General features: G+C 42.2%; 1 pseudogene; it reads left to right on the forward strand.

Annotated features, from left to right (window-relative positions):
• Window positions 1-2287: 2287 nt before the first annotated feature.
• On the forward strand, window positions 2288-3213 carry LOC102829308 (annotated as a pseudogene).
• The last annotated feature ends 215 nt before the right edge of the window (window positions 3214-3428 follow it).

A 3428-nucleotide genomic window follows, 5' to 3' on the forward strand; every position in this document is an offset into this window, starting at 1 on the left:
AATCCACTTGATAGCATCCAACAGCAATTAGTATTCCATTGTATGTTTATACCACATTGTGTTTATCTATTCATTGATTGACAGACAGTTTGGTGGCTGTATTAGTTTGGGGCCCTAGTGTGGCACAGTAGGATAAGCACTGGACTCCTAACGGAAAGATTGGCAGTTCAAACCCACCAGTTGCCCCTGGAAACCCCTACTGGGTTGCTATGACTAGGAGTACACTCAACAGTTCTTAACATCAATTTAAGAAGCACTAGGATCAGGCAGAAAAAAAGAGGAAGACCCCCCAACGAGATGGATTGGCCAAGTGGCAGCATCAATGGACTCAAGCGTGGCAACAGTAGTGAGGTTGTTCCAGGATCGGGCAGTGTTTTGTTCTGCTGTGCATAGGGTCACTATGAGTCGGTACTGACTCGATGGCACCTTAACAACAATAACAACAGGATAGGGCAGTCTTCCATTCTGCTGTACATAAGGTCGCTATGGGTGGGTATGACTCAATGGCACCTAACAACAACAACAAGTGTCACAATAGTTAAATGCAGGGCTTCTAACCAAAGAAAAGGTTGGAGGTTCAAAGGTTGGAGGTTCCCTGGAAGAAAGACCGGTCTATCTGCTTCTGTAAGGATTACATTTTAAGGAACCCTATGGGCCAGTTCTAGTCTGTCATATGGGGGTCACTATGAGTGGGAATCAACTCCACAGTACCTAATAAAAATTGTATTTATTGGAAGGGCCCTGGTGGTATAGTGATTAAGTAGTTGGTTACTAACCAAAAGAAAGGTTGCCAGTTTGAGCCCACCAGCAGCTCTGTGGCAAAAAGACCTGGCAATTTGCTTCCATAAAGACAACACCCTAGGGAACCCTAAGGGACAGTTCTCTGTCTCATGGGACTGCTATGTGTGGGGATCGACAGCAACCAATAATGACAAGAGTGACAGAAGGGAGCACTCAGTAAGATGAGAGAGGAAATGCCAGCTGTGTGAACAGAGCCCTGAGTATCTGTAACAGGAGTGATGCAACTAACATAGTATCCAGGGAGCTGACTGGTGGATACATTGTAGCCACTGCAGGGAGAGACAAGTGCGCAGGGACCAGGGCACAAGGAGTGTCTGGGAGGTTGCCCTAACAGGCCCAACTCACTCAGTAGCTTCCAGCAGTCACATTTACTCTGCAGGTCAAATGTCTGACACTATACTGTCTCTGTGGGCACAAGTCCAGGTGGCAGCAGGGCAGGTTATTAAAACATCTATTTCATAGCATTTCCCAGCTTTGGGCACCTGTTCAAATTCTGTAATGCTGACCTGTTCTTTTCTCCATTCCACCCTCTGGCTTCTTTCATTTCTCTATTGGACAATGTTCTGTTGAAATCCATAGGGTTTTCATTAGCTGGTTTTATGGTAGTAGATCTCCAAGCCTTTCTTCCTAGTCTGTTTTAGTCTGAGATCTCCTCCAAAACCTGTCCAGTATGGGTGACCCTGCTGATGTTTGGAATACTGATGGTATAGCTTCCAGTACTCTATCAGACAATATTCTGTTGCCATGCATAGGGTTTTCATTGGCTGGTTTTTGGAAGTCTGTCTCCAGGTCTTTCTACCTAGTTTGTCTTAGTCTGGAAGTTCCACTGAAACCTGTCCATCATGGTTGATGCTGATAGTATTTGAAATGCTTCTAGTATTTAAAATACTGATGCCATACTGTCCATCTCTGTATCGGACAATATTCTGTTGGGATCCATAGGGTTTTCATGGGTTGATTTTCAGAAGTAGATCTCCAGGCCTTTCTTCCTAGTCAGTCTTAGTCTGAAAGTTCTGCTGACGTCACTAGGGGTTGGAAGGGAGATGTGGGCCACGCTGGGTGACCACACCCACATGACTGTCTATAAAATGTATATGTAGGCATTAGTTCCAGTTGCAGAAGAGACACAGCCACAGTTGCAACCACATGGAGGGTTTCTGGCTCTTTTCTCTTTGCCTTAAATAAAGGAGTCTTTTAAGAATAATCAAAAGCAGCAAAAGCCAATGCTATCAGGTCAGTGTTTTAAAATGGAAAAAAAGATGAAAAAGAGAGGGTTGACCCTACTCACTTAAAGATTGTATTATTCAAGGCTTAACTGAAAGTGGTACTGATTTACAAGCTGTAGCTAAGTTTCTTGATGCTTCCGGAGCAAAATTTGACATTCTGGTGACCGATGTAATTCTGGCCCCAGATGGCACACTGGCAGATGACATGATGCATACATACAGATGTCTGTGTGTTTGTAGCACAAAGAGAACTAGAGACCATGCAAGCATTTGCTCAGGTTTTTAACAAGTTAATCAGGTGCTTCAAATACCTGGAGAAAGGTTCTGAAGATGAAGTTAAAAAGTTGCTGCTGTTCTTAAAGGGGTTTTCCAAGTTGGAGAGGACCAAGCTGGCCATGTTGACTGGTGTTCTTCTGGCTAATGGAACACTTAATGCATCCATTCTCACTAGCCTTTATAATGAGAATTTTGTTAAAAAAGGAGTTTCAGCAGCTTTTGCTGTAAAGCTCTTTAAATCATGGATAAATGAAAAAGATATCAATGCAGTAGCTGCAAGTCTTCGGAAAGTCAGCATGGATTAATGGAACTTTTTCCTGCCAATAAACAAAGCGTTGAACACGTCACAAAGTATTTCACTGAAGCAGGCTTGAAAGAGCTTTCAGAATATGTTTGGAATCAGCAAATCATAGGAGCTTGTAAGAAGCTCCAGAAAAAACTTCAAGAACAGATGTCTCGTGGTGATCCATTTAAGGAAATAATTTTATATGACAAGGAGGAGATGAAGTAAAACAACATACCAAAACCAGAATAATCTGGTTGAGTGTAATGAGTGCTGTGGAATGGAACAAAAAAGAAAAGCTTATAGCAGAGCAAGCCATCAAGTACTTGAAGCAATGCAGCCCACTACTTGCTGCCTTCACTACTCAAGATCAGTCAGAGCTGACTTCCGTTACTGAAGATTCGGCAGTATTGCTATGACAACATTCACTTCATGAAAGCCTTACAGAAAATAGTGGTGCTTTTTTATAAAGCTGAAGTTCTGAGTGAAGAGCCCATTCTGAAGGGGTATAAAGATGCACATATTGCAAAGGGGGAAAGTGTCTTCCTTGAGCAAATGAAAAAGTTTGTGGAGTGGCTCAAAAATGCTGGGTAAGAATCTGAGTGTGGAGCTGAAGTAAGTGACTGACTTGAAACTTCACCCTCAATAAAGCAAACAGGAATTGTAGATACAATATCATGTTTTGTGTATCTTGGTTCTCACATTTTCCTACCTCCCTGTATCAAGCATGATATAAGAGCTTTCATGGCAAATTTTATTTTAACTTTCTATAGTTACTGGAAATGGTGGGTAAATTTCTAAAACCATGTTTTAGGTAGCTACAGGAGCTATAGATTTGAATC

This window comes from Chrysochloris asiatica, unplaced genomic scaffold, assembly GCF_000296735.1.
Source record: "Chrysochloris asiatica unplaced genomic scaffold, ChrAsi1.0 scaffold00404, whole genome shotgun sequence".
In the NCBI taxonomy this organism is placed as follows: Eukaryota; Metazoa; Chordata; class Mammalia; order Afrosoricida; family Chrysochloridae; genus Chrysochloris; species Chrysochloris asiatica.